This window comes from Trachemys scripta, chromosome 6, assembly GCF_013100865.1.
Source record: "Trachemys scripta elegans isolate TJP31775 chromosome 6, CAS_Tse_1.0, whole genome shotgun sequence".
In the NCBI taxonomy this organism is placed as follows: Eukaryota; Metazoa; Chordata; order Testudines; family Emydidae; genus Trachemys; species Trachemys scripta.
The window spans coordinates 123,390,566-123,408,419 of NC_048303.1; positions in this window are offsets into that span (position 1 = coordinate 123,390,566).

Sequence of the window (17,854 nt, forward strand, 5' to 3'; positions counted from 1 at the left end):
AGACTAACAGAAGTATTGGGAGCATAAGCTTTCGTGGGTAAGAACCTCACTTCTTCAGATGCAAATGCATCTGAAGAAGTGAGGTTCTTACCCACGAAAGCTTATGCTCCCAATACTTCTGTTAGTCTTAAAGGTGCCACAGGACCCTCTGTTACTAGCAGCTCAGTTTTTCTCCTACCATAGACGTGTGTTTCTGTCTCCCAACATTGCAGCGCTGGGCGTGAAGGCTAGGTGAGGCAACACCTGATCATATTGAAACAGCTGAGCACATTGCAGAGGCCAGTCAGTACATCGACCTCCAATATAAACCCATCATGGGCTCTAATTCTGCCCTCACCCCCCTGCCAGCCCATTGGCTTCAGCAGAGTGACAGGAGATGGCACTGGAGGCAAAAGTTAGTTCTCACCACCAGGTTCGACTTCAGCGTGTGTCATAACGAAGCATTTCTTCCTCTGACTGACTGTGGTATTGAGATGATCTGGAGCTGGATCTTCGGCAGGGCGTGAGAGGCTAAAAGTCTGTTTACAGTTCTATAGTGTAGGGTGTTATGCCTGGTGATGAAGATATCAACTGATGTGGGTCAACACAGCTAATTGGGAAGGTGGACACACTGTTATTTAAATCCCTCTGATTTTAGTTCAGCTCTCTCCTTTCTGCAAGCATGTTATCTAGAAACAATGCATTTTCCTTGTGCTACACGTACGATCAGCTATATTTCTACATACTCAAACTTCTCAGTACCTCCAGCCGGAGCTCACAGAACTATTATGCTGCCTCTCCTCCCCTCCTATTAAACAGTCATTAAATGACTTTACTGTAATTACCTGCACTGCTTCCTCTCTCTTGGGCGTCATTTGCAGGGCTGTCATGCTCTGAATGCATTGAAGCAATTCCCAGGTTTCTAAGAGGAGATGCATTCTGGACTGAAGAGACCTCTGATTCTTGTTTTACCAAGCTATGAAATGCTGTTTGTTTGACTGCCTGGAGAATATTCCAGAGGTTCCTCCGAGGGAAAGAGAAATAGCTACTGATTGCAATGGCAGTTGTGCATGCCTCTCTGAAGGCAGAGCTTAACCTTGTGAGTTGAAGTACAAAAATTTCCAGCCATTAATTAGAGTCTAGGATTTATTTGCATAAAACAGCCCCATCTGACCAGTAATGCTTTGGAACCATATAATGTTTTGTTTGCTTGCCTGGTTATAACCTGAGGGCAGCTGAACTTGGAATTATTCTAGTCAGAGAGATTAAAGCAGAACAGATTCCACTGGTGATAATGAAGTGCTTACAGCTGGCAAGAAGCATTTCTCCTAGATCTAATTCCTATACATTCTGAAAAACAGATCTAGAAAGATCATCTTCAATACATCTGATGACTTACCAGTAATGTAACGTGTCTTGCTTCTCCAGAGATTTTATTCTTGTTTCTGGGCTCATATTTACTTTAATTTGTTTTAATTCAAGTAGTGGTTTCAGATGCAGTGGTTGCAAGATCCATCAGTGGAATTTCCATTGCCTCTGCAAGGTTCTTGGCTCCCTCCATTTGTCGATCCAGATCAGTAACTCTGGCTGAAATTTTATTTTAACCTTGTTTCTAGCAAAGTCATTGTGGACAGTCATATATTGATTCTGACCTGGATGAAGTATTTCTCTGAAAGCCTCATGTATAAGTATTACTTTTGCTCATTAAAAATAGTCTTGTTCCAGCTATTGGAAGAGTTGATTTCTTGGTAATTTTTCTTCATGGATAAACTGCTACGGATGGCAAACATATTTCCATCTTTTTTTTCCTTCTGTTTTGAATAAGCATCCTGAAATGAATGCATCCTTTTCCCTTTGAAAATGATTGGGCTGCTATTTTATCGAGATTGGTGCAGAAGATATCAGATCTGCTAGAGTTCCAAATTTGCATACTAAGTTATTGAGCTTTTTCCTCTTTAATTTAAAAAGTTATTTTTCTTCTGGCAAGAATTTTTTATAACAGCAAGGAAGGTTCTCCGTTTTATAAGGCTTGGCATTTTTATTCTGTTATCCAATACAGCCTGACAGCTGAACTATAAAAGAGTCGGCAACAGTGCAAGGCATTTGTCTTGAATTACGGAAAAATAGACAATGGGAAGTCAGTCGAGATTGCTGCTGAGAGTTAATACTCACCAGCATGAGTAAGGGTTTCACAGTCTAGCCAGAACTGCCATCTCTTCCTAATTCACTATTGAGTCTTGCTTTGTCTAAGCTGGGCAGTTGGGCAAGTCTGTGGGGCAATGAGCAGTGGAGAATGGGTCACATGGTTTCCAGGTGTGTTTGTATCAAGTCAGTGCAATGCTAGAGGCATTCGGAACTGTCTAGTCTATTGCTTTGGGCTCCATCATGACTCCGCTTGCCTTGTCTCCCTCCTGTTCCTTTTAGTGTGGAGCAGAGGGCTGCTCTCTCTGTGGTGTACGGGTGCTTCACAGGTGCAGTTCCAAGTGGTGGGTTTGATCGATAAAGTTCTAAATGATTTCTTGTCATGTTTTCCACACCCCAAGAGCAAAGTGCAGCCTGTACTTTCCACTCCCCGTGCCTTTTGCTTTAGATTGAGGCAAAGAAAGACCAAGAGAAAGGGGAGAGTGTGTCTGTAATGCTAGAGATGAGTCCCCACTGCATTACTAGCATGAGCTTCGGGTACTTGAGCTCCTGCCCACCCTTCCTACCAGGCCAGCCAGCTCAAGCATAAAGGCCAGAAATCTGTGTGTTGGGAGTCTGGTAACACTTGAGGTGTACCTGTAGTGTTAGCTCCAGGTTCAGTGAAGACTAACCCCTAGAGCCTCCAGCTTGACTTGACCTGCCCCCTCACAGATAGGCCAACTTCTTGCATCTAACATTGGAGTACACAGAAAACCAGTCATAGCTATGTGCACCACAGATTTGGGTCTGGGCTACCTTAGACCTTGGGTAAAATTTTCCAAAGTGCCTATGTCCCATTTTCAAAAGGGACTTAGGCACTTCAGTCCAACTCCTCAAAGGTATTTAGGCGCCTAACTTCCATTGATTTTTGAAGATGTGGGGCTTAGGGTCCTTCTGTGATCCTTGGGCACTTTGGGAAATAGTCTCCCTTGTCTAGAGTAGGAAAGAGATGTTTTTAGCAGATATTTGAATTGTGTTGTTTAAAAAGGTGTTAGCATCTAGTGCAGACAGGTTTTAACACCTGTAACATGTTCGTGAACCTCAACATAACCTTGGCCGCTTTTCCTAGTCTAGACATTCCCTTAATTTAAAACCTGTTTGCTAACACCTGTTAAAATATAACATTTTTTCTGCTAGCTTAGACATGGCAATTGAGCCCAAACTAACAGCTCCCAGGTTTAAATTGGAGGGGTTGGGCGGCAGGGCATTTTCAGTGTAGGTTCTCTGATGCTGGAACTTATAATATTCCCACCCATTGAACTGACAGAGGTCAAATTTATTTACGTTAAATTTAGGCTGCAGAGCCCAAGATATCTGGTGGCGGTGTTCCCCATGCTTTCTAGTAGACAGGAGCGTGATTGAGTGGTTAGCAGAGAAGTGTGGGTGTGTTGGAGGATGGAGTTGTCATTGGTCTGGAGGGTGGATTATATGGACATTGGTCCAGCATGGCGTCTGTCTGCACTTTTGTATTTAAGGACATGTGCAATTTGCTTAGCGCATTAGGTAGGCATGTTTTATAAAAGTTCAAATAAATATAAAAATAGCCTGAGTGCGGCAATCAACACACTCTGTAAATAACTTGACTCCTTGGAAGTTCCCGGAGACTATATCGGGAGCTGTTTAAATGTTCCTGATCTCACCTTTTTAAATAAAAGTTCAAACTGCAGCAACTCAGCCATCCGTAAATCACTCATGAATGTGGTGGCTAGCTGGTAAACATCCAAGGAAAACACTGCATTTTAAACTTCCCTCTTCCTCTGACGGTGAAGTTGGAAGGCTGCTCTGCTCCTTTATGAAGACTGAATTGCTCATCGCTCTTTCTTCTTTTTCTTTTATTGAGTGGTTCAAAAGCAGCAGCTGTCTGACTGTGCAGCAACACTGCCGGAGAGTTCAGAAAAGAGAGTAAAGGAAAATACAGCCTACGTGAGTCCTGGGATGGAGTCACAATTGGAATTGTATTGGTGTTTCGGTTGCCCTCTATACTTCAGACCCCCCAATAAAGCGGATCAAGTTTTTCTCCGATCTGGCCTTAGAGGGTAGATCAGCCCGTGTTCTCATCGAGGCAAGGGCGATTTTGCCATTGAAATCAATAAGGAGCCATGTCTGGCCTGCGTTTTGTTTAGGGTGACTCCAATATCTATACAAATAATGGATCTTGGGGCTCAGCTCAGTAGCTCGTGGCCCTTAGGCCGTAGCGGAAACACTCAGCTTGCTTTCTGGATGGGATCTGAAACAGGAGAGGTGCACGTGCTGCACTCTCTGTGATCAGATCATTACCTTCGTTGGTTTGAAGTCAGGCCTCAACCTTGCTCTGGGCAAAGGATCAGTTTAAATGGTCTTGCCTCAGAGACTGAATGAGGGGGTTAGTTTCAGATTTGAACGCTGGATTATCTTTTGGGTTGGACTGTTGGTACAGTGACTGTGGGGGGGTGCAGGAGGTCTAGAGAAGCGTTGTTGCCAGGAACCCCTGTGCAGCATTAACAAGCAAATGACATTGGCATTCAAGGAGCAAAGTCTGAGGGAGCAGGGGTTGCTGTGCTCCAGAGGGAGCTGTCCCATGAGGTAGCCCTGTGGGCCACAAAAGAGACTACCGAAGTGGGGAAAAGCCCTCAACTGCACCAGCTATGTATGTTGCCCCTAAGGACACACCTTCTTCCTGTCCCTTCCCCCAGTGATGTCTCCCCTTTTCCCAGTACACCCCCTGCACTGGTGACTGCAGTGAGAGAGGAATAGGAACCAGCTCTCTTGGCCCTTTGCCTGCTGGGGACTCCCTTGTGCCCACCAGAGAACTTGATGGAAGTTTCCACACTCTTTGTGCTGCCTGAGCTGTGCAGAGCATGCAGGAGAAGTCAAGAATCTGGTAGTCTTGGTTTATAGAGTAATTTCTATAGAACCCTAATTGGTTCATCCTTGATGCGCTTTCCAATAAGGATGAGCATCTGTTGTACTATGAAATAATTCAATATTATTTATTTTCTCTGTAAAAACATTTTCTCTGCATAGCATAAGAACATAAGACTAGCCCTACTGGGTCAAACCAAGGGTCCATCTAGCCCAGTATCCTGTTTTCCAACAGTAACCAATACCAGTGGATGTTTTCAGAGAACTATCCACAATGACTCCAAGATCACTTTCTTGAGTGGTAACAGCTAATTTAGACCCCATCATTTTATATGTATGGTTGGGATTATGCTTTCCAATGTGCATTACTTTGCAATTATCAACATTAAATTTCATCTGCCATTTTGTTGCTCAGTCACCCAGTTTTGAGAGAGCCTTTTGTAGCTCTTCACAGTCTGCCAGGGTTTTACCTATCTTTAGTAATTTTGTATCATCTGCAAATTTTGCCACCTCTCTGTTTACCCCTTTTTCCACATTATTTATGAATATGTTGAATAGGACTGGTCCCAGAATAGACCCCTGGGGGACAACACTATTTACCTCTCTCCATTCTGAAAACTGACCATTTATACCTACCCTTTGTTTCCTGTCTTTTAACCAGTTACCAACCCCTGAGAGCACCTTCCCTCTTATCCCAGGGCAGCTTACTTTGTGTAAGAGCCTTTGATGAGTAAATCAAGAATTGCCTCTCCTCTGGTGGGTTCCAGGACCAGCTGCTCTGAGAAGCAGTCATTTAAGGTGTCAAGAAACTTTATCTCTGCATCCTGCCCTGGGGTGACATGTACCCAGTCAATATGGGGATAATTGAAATCCACCATTGTTATTACTGAGTTTTTTATTTTAATAGCCTCTCTAATCTCCCTGAGCATTTCACAGTCACTGTCACCATCCTGGTCAGGTGGTCAATAATATATCGCTATGGCTATATTCTTCTTATTAGAGCACGGAATTTCTATCCATAGAGATGCTATGGTACAGTTTGATTCATTTATGATTTTTACTTCATTTGATTCTACACTTTCTTTCACATATAATGCCAGTTCCACACCAGCACGACCTGTTCTGTCCTTCCGATATATTTTGTAGCAATTTCATGGTTGGCAGAGGAACTGATTGCTGCTGAGAAATGGATAATTCATCATTGTCACCTCTCATAAGGTATTAAAGAGAATTCAGATGACATAGCCCTGCATGCTAACCTTAACTCTTCCCCCTTATGTAGATGCATTATGATTCTCTATAATTACATAGCATGTGACTATTTCTGAAATAATACAATATACCATCATACAATTTATCCTACAAATGTAGATGCACATAATGGACTAATATATTTTTATTAATTTAGATGATGTGGGTAAAACACACTTACTGTAACTTTTGTTCTTCAAGATGTGAAGCAGATGTGTATTCCATGTAGATGTGTGCGCTGGGATTCGGGAGCTGGAGAAACGTTGCCTAGCGGTGCTTGTAGGGTCAGCACTCGCATCCTGTGGCATTACCCCTTCCCCAGGCCATATAAGGGAAGTGGTGCCCTGACCCCCATCTGCTCCTTCGCACTGAACATCAGAAGCAGAGACTCTAACGCAGAAGTGACCGGGTGGATTGTGGAATACACATGGGCATTGCATCTTGAAGAATAACAGTGATAGTAATTAACCGTGTTTTCTTCTTTGCGTAGATGCAGCCGTGTGTTCCATGTAGGTGACTCACAAGCAGGACTCGCAGGAGGTGGGGCTCAGAGTCTATTTAAAGAAGGGTTGCAGGCTTGCCTTCCCGACGTTTGCATCTCAGGGGGATGGCAATGGCATTGTGGCTCATAAACATATACAGAGGACCAAATGGCTGCCTTGCAAATGTCCAAAATGGGAACCAACTTCTGCTGGTGTGAGAGACAAGCTGTCACGCTTACACTGACAGGGATGGAGCAGGACCGCCCTTATATGACTAGGGGAAGGGCTAAGACCACAAGTGCCACTTTAGGGGGTACTGCTAGACAAATGTTCTGTGGCTCCAGCATGCTGGGTTACCCCCCCCACACACACACACACCCTATCATGAATCTGCATCTACTCAAAGAAGAAATTCTCTTCTCTAAGGTAGAGATTTTAATTGTGTGGGTCTAGATTGTGGCTTCTAAGACATAGCCCTGTGAAGGGGGCAGTGCACAGCCCTACCATACCAAGAGGAGCACTAGGGGATTGTGCATTAGAGATGCAATCTCTCCCACGGCTGTTCCCTGCCCCGAGAGGATGAGTAATCTGTTCCATCCATTAAGATGTAGTTAATTTCCTCCCTGGGGTGCCAGCCCCATTACAATCTTAACCAGTTCCTCTCCATAATTAAGTCTTTAATTTTCGGGCTTTAACCCATCTGATTACATCAAGATGATTTTTACAAAGCTCCTGAAAAGCAGTGATCATTAATATAAATAAACTGTCTGCTGCTGTGAATAGGAGTGTCCATCGGTGTGGTTGACAACAATCCCAGTGGTTGCATGTTCTTGCATACACCTACCATTATACTAGCACTAAACACTGATGTCACGGAGGTGAGGTGCTGCATACCCACACCTGCTTCATGTGCATGCACCTGCTGCTATGGTATTATCACTAGTGACATTACACTGATCTGCCTGCCTCTCCATGTGATGTCCACTGGAAGGTAGAGAGGAGCCCTCATCTTCCCCTGGGGAGCGGCAGAGCCCACTAGCAGGATTTCATCTTAGCCTCACTCCTTGCTGAGATGAAGGGCATCCCTGGGGCCAGCACATTCTTTTACACACCCGTGGGAAGGATCCTGCCCGAGAGGGCCTTTTGGGGCTGTATTAATGCCACTCTTCATTGGCATGCACTTCTGCCTTCTGTTATGGACCCTCTCTTTCCTCAAGGCAGTTCTGATAGCTGATCTCTGGGGTAGGACTTGTGTGTGACATGTTGTGGTAAGTTTTTATTTAATTAAACAATTTAATGTCCACACTGACTAGAGAAGCCCAGTCAGAGGTGCACCTTGTGCTTGGAACGGCAGTTGGAGGGGTTTGTGATGGTCCTTAATTCCTGCAGGAGTTCATTCCACAGTGTAGGACCAGCCCTGAGAAAGCTCTGTCATCTGCACAGACGAGCTTTACTCTTAGAGTAGAAAGTTCCATGGTGCCAGAGGAGTGGAGCTGTAGACCAGACTCCTCATCCTGGAGCTGCAGGTGATCTTTCAGAAATCCTGGGCCAAGTGCCAGGTAACTCTTGCATCTCTGAAGGCGTTAAGCTTCAGGAAGATTCATAGCACCTGATTCTTATTTACAAAGCAGTGTAAACAGTCCTTGGCGTGAATGAGAAACTGGCCCATAGGGTTTAATAAGAATTCAGAAGGAGGTCACTGATAACACCCTAGGAGCGGTACCAGAATAGTGGATGTAATGGTCTAGGGGTCTGTAATTACCAGAGGCACATAGCCACTGTTTCAGCATACAAAAGAGTGCATTCCATTGCTGGTTGCCACATCATCTGCGGTGAAATGTGAGTGTAGCTTCTTCGTTTATTCATTCTGCGATGGTGTCGAAAATAGCACCATTTCTTGGGTAGCTGGTGATGCTTTGAGCCAATAAAGATATGAAGCTAAAAAAAGCCATTGCTGTAGCCGTGCGCTCACCCCCTTCCTCCTAGCATCATTATTCTAAAGTAGGCATTGGTGTATTCAGTTTTAGCGACCGCTGGCTCAGAATCACTCAAGTGTTGTAATGAGAGGGGGGTGAGCTCATCTGTAAACGAATCGCACTGTTAATTGTTTTGTCAGACTAGTAACTGAAGAGCGTGGTTTTACATTTTTATCAAAGCTTGGCTGACGCTGGGAATTCCTCTGTGCCAGTGTGAATTTAATTCCATAGAGAGCACGTCCTGTGAATCTCGTCACCTTCACTCATAGGTATTACACTGCAAATGATTTATCGAGACAGGTTTGTCTTTCCGCTGGTGAATGGCTAATCTGCTAGATCTGATCAACCAGAATATGATCAATCTGTTTTAGAATCCAGAACAAGTGGTGGTATCGCAACATACAGTAAGACACCTCTACCTGACAGCAGCGCCTCCTTATTGCCAAGTTCATTCTGATTCTTGATTTTTAAATTTTGCTTATACCATTACAAACAAGACTTTCTCCAGGTCTAGCTTTGTAGACAATGAGAGAGCGCCTGCCGTGTACTCGAGCACATAGGCCTGGTTCTCTAGTGCGCTGCACTCGGGGCAAAGTATGTTTTATACTGTTTGCACTGCCGTAAATAACTGCACAAGTGGCAGAGTCGCAGGAAGTCTGGTCTGCAGGATGCTGTCCGGTCCCTGTTGAAGTCAATGGGAGATTTGCTGGATGGGAAAGGCTTGAGTCTACACTGGGGTCGGCAACCTTTCAGAAGTGCTGTGCCGAGTCTTCATTCATTCACTCCCATTTAAGGTTCCGCGTGCCGGTCATACATTTTAACGTTTTTAGAAGGTCTCTTTCTATAAGTCTATATATTATATAACTAAACTATTGTATGTAAAGTAAACAAGGTTTTCAAAATGTTTAAGAAGCGTCATTTAAAATTAAATTAAAATGCTGATCTTACGCCACTAGCCTGCTCAGCTCGCTGCCAGCCTGGGGTTCTCTTCACCTAGGCCGGCAGAGGGTTGCTCAGGGCCTGCAGCCGGGACCCCAGACTTGGGGGGGAGGGGTTGTTTCAGGGGTCAGGGCAGAGGGCTGGGGGAGGGGGGTCAGGGCAGAGGGCTGGGGTGGGGGGGGTTCAGAAATCAGGGCTGGGGACTGTGGAGGGGTGCAGGGCAGAAGGCTGGAGGTGTGGGGGGTTCAGGGCAGAGGGCTGGGGGTGTATGGGGGTGCAGGGCAGAAGGCTTGGTGTGTGTTGGGGTGTGGGGGGTTCAGGGCAGAGGGATGGGAAGTGGGGGGGTGCAGGGCAGAAGGCTGGGTGTATGTTGGGGTGGGGCGGGTTCAGGGCAGAGGGATGGGACTGTGAGGGTGCAGGGCAGAAGGCTTGGTGTATGTTGTGATGGGGGGGTTCAGGGCAGAGGGATGGGAGGGATGGGTGTATGTTGGGGTGGGGCGGGTTCAGGGCAGAGGGATGGGACTGTGAGGGTGCAGGGCAGAAGGCTTGGTGTATGTTGTGATGGGGGGGTTCAGGGCAGAGGGATGGGAGGGATGGGTGTATGTTGGGGTGGGGCGGGTTCAGGGCAGAGGGATGGGTGTATGTTGGGGTGGGGGGGTTCAGGGCAGAGGGATAGGGCTGGGGGGGTGCAGGGCAGAAGGCTGGGTGTGTGTTGGGTGGGGGGGTTCAGGGCAGAGGGATGGGGCTGTGGGGGTGCAGGGCACCCTCTACGGAGATGTGTGCACGCTGCCGCTCGGCTCTGCTCGGCTCCGCTCCCCCTCTCAAGGGCCATCAGTGGCACCGAGAGGGAGAGGGAGGAGGAGGGGCAGGAAAGCACCATGCTGGGGGAAGAAGTGGGGGAGGGGGGAGCTTGGCTGCCGTAGGACCAAGCTTCTGCCTCCTGCCCCCTCAGGGGAGAGCGGTGGGCGGGGGGGCTGAGTGGGGTTGGGGGTCGGGACCGTGGCAGGGAGCTGCGTGCCGCTCAAGATCAGCTCGCGTGCTGTGTTTGGCATGCGTGCCATAGGTTGCCGACCCCTGGTCTACACCATCCAAGTCAATGGGAAGTTTTCCATAATTGACCAGCTTGCAGATATTCTCTTTCTTGGCGCATGATTTACCTCATTGCTCATTGGGAAAGCATGAACTCTGGTACACTCTGTGACAGACCCAGACCAGAGGGGTACAGGAGTCTGGTAGAGGGTAAATATACTGGTCACTGGATGAGTAGTTTTCTGTTCCCTGAGTGACCAGAGCAGGGGCACTAGAGTAATCAGGAACCTGCTAGAACCCGTTAAGGCAGGCAGGCTAATTAGGACACATGGAGCCAATTAAGAAGCTGCTAGAATCAATTAAGGCAGGCTAATCAGGGCACCTGGGTTTTAAAAAGGAGCTCACTTCAGTTTGTGGTGGGAGTGTGAGGAGCTGAGAGCAAGAGGCGCAAGGAGCTGAGAGTGAGAGGGTGTGCTGCTGGAGGACTGAGGAGCCCAATCGTTATCAGACACCAGGAGGAAGGCCCTGTGGTGAGACTAAGGAAGGTGTTTGGAGGAGGCCATGGGGAAGTAGCCCAGGGAGTTGTAGCTGTCATGCAGCTGTTACAGGCGGCACTATAGACAGCTGCAGTCCACAGGGCCCTGGGCTGGAACCCGGAGTAGAGGGCGGGCCCGGGTTCCCCCCAAACCTCCCAATTGACCTGGACTGTGGGTTCTTCCAGAGGGGAAGGTCTCTGGGCTGTTCCCCAACCCACATGGTGAATCTCTGAGGCAAGAAAATCCGCCAATAAGCACAGGACCCACCAAGATAGAGGAGGAACTTTGTCACAACTCCAATATGATTTACTGTGCACTAGGACAGTCTGACCATGGAAAAGCTCAGAGGTCTAAAAAGTAATTACAGAAATTATTCTGCTTTTGGTTTTCTAAAAAAACATAGAGGAGGATTCAATGGCAGCCAATTCCCGCCATCCCTACAGTCATTTGTTTTCCACACACCAAAACTTCTTATGCGCTATGATGTACACAGTGGAGTTTATTAGCATATTCTCAAAACTATATCACAACATTTGGGCCTGGGCCTGCTTCATGCACTTTTCCTTGATCTGGCTATAGTGCTTGGTTTTTCTGTAGGTGGGTGGATAGATGTGTAAAATATAGAACATCTTAACGTTTTCTCTGCTCTCCTAATAGCTGTGACAATATTTCAGTATTTGTGACAGGCCCAGACTCAGAAATGGAAATATCAGTTGTAGCTATTAAGCCTGAGTGTCCATCCAAGACTCCTTCACTCACATGTGATATCAGAATGATCCTAAGTGTGTGTATTTCTTGTACATCTAAGGGACTATTCACCCTAACCGAGATGGAACTAGTCTTACTCAGGGTACATCTCTGGACAGAAGTGATTTATAAAATACAGGTCAGGTCAATCAGGAATGTATGACAATACATACTATCGTGTTTATTGTAAGGATTGACATGCAGTAAAGATTTCAGGGCACATTCTCTGTTCCAGTTGGTTCATTTTGAACTACTCGGGCAGCATCAAGGAAGCTGAAGCCCTGCTACAGGAGAAACTCTGAGTGTGAGCGGGGTTGGTTCTAAGTGGGGATAGAACCAGCTCCTATACCCCACCCCACATCCCCCAGCACAAGGAGTATGCAGGGGCTGGCGGGGCTTTTGCTAAAGCATGCTGCATTTCTGCTATCACCAGTTGGCATTTGGTCCCTAGGGAACCATTACCAGGTGGCATGAGTTAGAGCAGCCTTGAGGCTGCTCTAACCTTTCGGGTCTGGGGCAGAGAAACAAGAAGCCATAACCAGCTGCTGGACAGACCTGTCAGTTTCACAACATAAAGGAATGTTGAGACTCAAATCTCAAGGGTTCAAGTCCAGTTTCTGGAGAGGAATGTGCTCCACTGATAATAAATATACTTTGTCATGACAAAAAATGTCTAGCCATATTGTGGCCTCTAGCGTTGTGTGCCGAAGATAAAGGGATCCAGTGACTCCCAGCCCGAGAGACAGAGAAAGGCAGAGTGTTGTCTCCACTGCCCCTTTCCCCTGAAACCCTGGCAGTCCTTCTGTGGGGAGTCCAAAGTGTTCAGCATCCACACCTGTATCTATTCTGGGTTGGGGGGGGGCAGAAGTTGGAGGTGGAGGCAGCAGTGTAAGTGTGGCAACCTTCATTCCCAGATTGTTTGATGGGAAGGATTTGGTGTAGACGAACATCCAGACTGTCTGAAACGCCGAGTCTGTAAAACGCGGCAGGAAATTTCATGCAAACGGGCTTTCTTGTGGCCCTCCTTGTTTCCATTAGGGCTTAGTACACAGCACAAACAGTGCAGCCAGTAGGAAGAGAGGGCACCATGTTAATCACAGCCGTTTCAAAGGTGAAAGAAAAACGCTTGAGGAGAGGGTGAAGATCTTCATTTAGTCCAGACTGGTTTGTCCTCCTTTTCCCCTGCCCAGCGGTGATACTAAAAAAAGTCAATAACTCCCTAAGGTTGCCTTGGGGCTCCTGACGATATGAATGTGACCCTCTTGATGGTGGCGATGCAGATAGTGGGAGCAGTCGTAGTTATGATTTGTTACTCTGGTAACCTAACCTTCTGCCAAACCTGCAGGCTAAATACCAACCTCAACCCTCCTAGTGGAAGGTCGAGAAAGGATCAGCATTTTCTAAGTCCATGACAACCCCTCTGCTTGCTCTGGAAGTAGCAGTTCCCCCTTGTCTCCAATCGAAAAGCAGCATGTTTTCTCTTCTTGGGCTAGTCTTCATCCCCCAAAGGAGGCACAGAAGCTGTTTGTGATGAGTCACACCATGTGGTTTGTGTTCAGTGCAAAATGCACATAAGTGAAGGGTGTGTGGGGGGTGGGGGGAGAGGATTGCCAACTTAATCATGCATCCAAATCAAATACTTGGCTCTGTTTCTTCAGATGATAGAGCTCCTACACCCACTGATGAATGGCAGCAGAGCGGTGCCTGTACTGAAAGAGAAGAGCGAAAAGCAAAGGGAAATTCCTCCATATTTGAATCAGTGAATCACCGGCATCTATTTGTCCTCTGTTATTACTGTCCAGACTGGCTAAGCAGCAGTTCTGTAGAAAAGGACCCGGGGATTACAGTGGACGAGAAAGCTGGATATGAGTCAGCAGTGTGCCTTTGTTGCCAAGAAGGCTAACAGCATATTGGGCTGCATTAGTAGGAGCATTGACAGCAAATCGAGGGAAGTGATTATTCTCCTCTACTCGGAACTGGTGAGGCCACATCTGGAGTATTGTGTGCAGTTTTGGGCCTCCCACTACAGAAAGGATGTGGACAAATTGGAGAGAGTCCAGCAGAGGGCAATGAAAATGATCAGGGGGCTGGGGCACATGACTTATGAAGAGAGGCTGAGGGAACTGGGCTTATTTAGTCTGCAGAAGAGAAGAATGAGGGGGGATTTGATAGCAGCCTTCAACTACCTGAAGGGGGGTTCCAAAGAGGATGGAGCTCGGCTGTTCTCAGTGGTGGCAGATGACAGAACAAGGAGCAATGGTCTCAAGTTGCAATGCGGGAGGTCTAGGTTGGATATTAGGAAACCATATTTCACTTGGCTGGGATTTAGTTGGTGTTGGTCCTGCTTTGAGCAGGGAGTTGGACTAGATGACCTCCTGAGGTCCCTTCCAACCCTGATATTCTATGAGGACTACACCATCCACTGGCCCACCCTAGGAAGAGCTTACAGAGATTGGAAAAGGCAACGTGGGGTCTGATCCACAGTGAGGTCAGTGGAAAGACTCGTTGACTCTGGACCAGGCTTTTAGCGTATACAAAGCTCTTAAGAAGAAGAGAGAGGCTCTGATTTTTCCAAAATGCTGAGCACCCACAAGTCCAGCTTCAAGTCATTGGCAGCTGCAGGTGCACAGCACCTCAGAGAATCCCCAAAACCGGAAATGGTGGTGATAGGCCACCACACTTGTGTGCAGACGACACTGCTTCCATTTAGCCGGGGAGTATAATTCTGAGTTTAGCTGTTCCTTCCTGAGAGCACAATTCCTCTGCCCCGCTGCTGTGCTCAGAATGTATGACAGGTTAGCAGTGCAAATAGGGGATGCTCTCAGGCAGGCAGAGAGGACACATGCTACCATTTGGATTAGCAGCCTAATGACCGCCGTTTCCTCACAGTGCCCTGGAGAGGTGTTCAGCTTTTGGCATGGCTGCTAGGCTGTGTGTGTGTGTGTGTGTGTGTGTGTGTGTGTGACCCTCCCTCTGAGCTCTGCATTCCCCAGGGCATCTTTCTGGTGCCTCTGTGGGTTCCCTCATCACTACATCTCCACTCAGGCATCTGTCTCGAGTATCTCTCTTCTCCCCATGTGCTTGCCCTACAGGGTCTCCTATCTTTCTTCTTCTCCCTGGTCCTTAACCACCAGAGCTCCTCTAGCCCTATCCCCTGAGATTACCCCCTTTTTTGATCTTCAGACCCTCCCCCCTATCTGTGAAGTATTAAAACTCGGGGTTGGGGAGTGTCTCACGCTGCCTCATAAGACTGCAAGCAGCAGACTCCGCTCTGGTTGCCCTCTGCCAGCCCCTCCTCCACAATGAAACACCCACAAGAGGGAGTAATGGGGGAGCCCACAGAGGAAGCTGTAGGCAGCCAGTGGCGTTTAGGCTGTTTACCCAGCTGGAGGCTGGACTAGGGCAGAACTGGCTCCATGATTTGGGAATGCACAAGGTTCTCCTTTGTGCCTCAACTACACTCAGCTGTGCTCAGCATTGGCTGGATACAGCTGAACCTCTGGCTCATGTCAGATCTTCAGGTTGGGGATGATACCTTACCGAGCTTCTTCCCCCTCTCCTGCACACAGCTGTTGGCTTCTAATGCCAAGGGTCAACTTTGTCTTGCTATCTTCCCCCTAAAAAGCACTCACAAGCAACAAAAAATGAAGAGTGCTTTTGGACACACTGTGGATCCTCACCCACACTTTTTTTTTCTGGGGGCACAGTCAATAGGTAGACTTTGGTAAGCTCCATCTTTCTGGTGGGTGATGCTACTGCCAGTTTCTCCCCCAGTTATTTATAAAGGGAATGAGTAGGCTCTAGCATGTCTGAAAACACAAATGTGACTGGAGCTGAGGAGTTTATTTTTCTGGGTATATTGCCGCCCACTCCAAACTACAAGATTTTTGTTGCTGTCTTTTGAAATTTCATTAGTATCACAGCATCTCTCTGTAGTGGAAATTGCAACAAACATCAATTTAATTTCCCTGTATAATATACAGTAATGTAACTGAATGGCAGCCGACTCTTCGCTATCTCTGTTAATGTGTCTGTCCTTCTTTGCATGTTTTTACAATGTGTTTCTACCTCTGTGGAGCCTGGCTCCCCAACTCTCTATCCTCATGCCTCAAGAATACCAGAATAATAAAGACCAGCAGTTATCATGGAGCTATCAAAAACCAGGGAACAGGCCCAAGGAAGTATAAGGCCTACCTCGTTCCCAGTCAGCAAGCTGTGGAGAAAAGATACTTCCACAAGAAGCTTTTCTGGGCAAGCAATTGCCTATTTCATAGAATCATAAAATTGTAGAACTTGAAGGGACCTTGAGAGGTCATCTAGTTCAGTCCCCTGCTCTCATGGCAGGACTAGGTATTATCTAGACCAGTGGTTCTCCACCAGGGGTACAAAAAGGTCTGTCAGGGGGTACATTAACTCATCTAGATATTTGCCTAGTTTTGCAACAGGCTATAGAAAAAGCACTAGCAAAGTCAGAACAAACTAAAATTTCATACAGACAATGACTTGTTTATACTGCTCGGTATACTATACACTGAAATGTAAGTACACTATTTATATTTCAATTGATTTATTTTATAACTATATAGTAAAAATGAGAAAGTCAGCCATTTTTCAGTGATAGCGTGGTGTGACACTTTTTTTTGTATTCTAATGTCTGATTTTGTAAACAAGTAGTTTTTAAGTCAGGAGAAACTTGGGCGTATGCAAGACAAATCAGACTCCTGAAAGGGGTACAGTAGTCTAGAAAGGTTGAGAGCCACTGCTCCAGACCATCTCTGACAGATGTTTGTATAACTAACCTGCTCTCAGAAATCTCCAATGAAGGAGATTCTACAATCTCCATAGGCAATTTATTCCAGTGCTTAACTTTCATGACAGTTAGGAAGTTTTTCCTAATGTCCAACCTAAACTGCCCTTGCTGCAGTTTAAGCCCATTGCTTCTTGTCCTATTCTCAGAGATTAAAGAGAACACTTTTTCTCTCTCTTCCTTATATATATATATATATATATATATATATATATATATATATATGGCGTCTCTCATCTCTCAGTCTTCTCTTCTCCAGACTACACAAACCCATTTTTTTTAAATCTTCCCTCATAGGTCATGTTTTCTAGACCTTTAATCATTTTGGTCGCTCTCCTCTGGACTTTCTCCAATTTGTCCACATTTTTCCTGAAATGTGGTGCCAGAACTGGACACAATACTCCAGTTGAGGCCTAATCAGCAGAGTAGAGTGGAAGAATTACTTCTTGCATCTTGCTTACAACACTCCTGCTAATACATCCCAGAATGATGTTTACTTTTTTTTTTTTTTTTTTTTTTTGCAACAGTGTTACACTGTTGACTCATACTCCGCTTGTGATCCACTATGACCCCCAGATCCCTTTCTGCAGTACTCCTTCCTAGGCAGTCATTTCCCATTTTATATGTGTGCAACTGATTGTTCCTTCTAAGTGAAGTACTTTGCATTTGTCCTTATTGAATTTCATTCTATTTACTTCAGACCTTTTATCCAATTTGTCCAGATCATTTTGAATTTTAATCTTATCCTCCAAAGCACTTGCAATCTCTCCCAGAGTGGTATCGTCCACAAACTTTATAAGTGCACTCTCTATGCTATTATCTAAATCATTGATGAAGATATTGAATAGACTCAGAACTGATCCTTGTGGGACCCCACTCGATATGTCCTTCCAGCTTCACTGTGAACCACTGGTAACTACTTTCTGGGAACGGTTTTCCAACCAGTGGTGCACCCAACTTATAGTAGCTCCTTCTGGGTTATATTTCCTTAGTTTGTTTGTGGGAAGGTCATACGAGACCATATCAAAAGCCTTACTAAAGTCAAGATATACTACATCTACCACTTCCCCCAATCAACAAGGCTTC